Source organism: Scyliorhinus canicula, chromosome 11 (assembly GCF_902713615.1).
Source record: "Scyliorhinus canicula chromosome 11, sScyCan1.1, whole genome shotgun sequence".
In the NCBI taxonomy this organism is placed as follows: domain Eukaryota; kingdom Metazoa; phylum Chordata; class Chondrichthyes; order Carcharhiniformes; family Scyliorhinidae; genus Scyliorhinus; species Scyliorhinus canicula.
In genome coordinates this window covers 33,354,533-33,355,534 of record NC_052156.1, presented here as the reverse complement: position 1 = coordinate 33,355,534, position 1,002 = coordinate 33,354,533, and the positions used below count along the sequence as shown (strand labels likewise).

Here is a 1,002-nt window from a genome sequence, read left to right as displayed (position 1 = left end):
TTCAATAAGTACTGTTTGTTAGCTATGCGGAGAGGTTGAATAGACTCAGACTATTTTCATTACAATGACGGAGGTTGAGGGGTGACCTGATAGAGGTCTACAAGAATGTGAGGGGCATGGATAGAGCGGATGGGCAAGCACTCTTTCCAAGAGTGGAGGGGTCAGTCACCAGGGCGCATAGGTTTAAGGTCCATGGGACAAAGTTTAGAGAAGATGTGTGAGGCAGGTCTTTTTACATAGAGGGTGGTGAGTGTTGCCAAGGGAAGTTGTGGAAGCAGATACATTACCGATGTTCAAAAGGCATTTTTTTTTTCTGCCTTCATTTACTATAATTATTTCTCAAAGATCTGAAGCAAAATTGTTACAACTGGCATTGAACATGAAATAATCTACAAACTAGTTTAATTAGTCTGTGTTAACTCAACACCAGTTTAGAAAATCCAATGATATTCTAAAGGAACTGTGTTTCAGCTGAATCGCAATATCCCGAAGTACAACAACAACAGGATGCATCGAACAGCTCAAGTTATTTTATGCCTTTTTTGACACCTCACTCATCTATATATAAGAATTGTGGGCAACACAAAAGGCAACGTTCAAAAGGCATTTTGACAAATAAATAGATAAAATGGGTATAGAGGGATACGGCACAAGGGAGTGCTGAGGGTTTTGGTCAAGGTTCGTATCATGACCGGTACAGGCTTGGAGGGCCGAAGGGCCTGTTCCTGTGCTGTATTGTTCTTTGTCCTTCACCTCATTATATAGTACTTAAAATTAGCGAAAATATGGAAGGCCTCTCATAAATTAGTTAAAACTAATTTTAACTATTTTACTGTTTTAATCGGCACCTGAAAATGTAATATATTTAATTAATTCTATTTGTTAGTGTGCAAAAACAGCAACAAGGTTTGCTGGTTTAAAATTAAACATGAACACAGTGTATATGCAAATAGAGGAGGACAAGGTTCCGAAATTTAGAATTTAGTTTGTCTGACCTCTGCT

At 38.3% G+C, this 1,002-nt stretch overlaps 1 non-coding gene across 1 annotated transcript; it reads right to left on the bottom strand.

The window, feature by feature from the left end:
* Positions 1-458: 458 nt before the first annotated feature.
* On the bottom strand, positions 459-592 carry LOC119974070. Its single transcript, XR_005462457.1, has one exon. It is a non-coding gene; the product is annotated as a small nucleolar RNA SNORA13 (small nucleolar RNA).
* Positions 593-1,002: the final 410 nt, after the last annotated feature.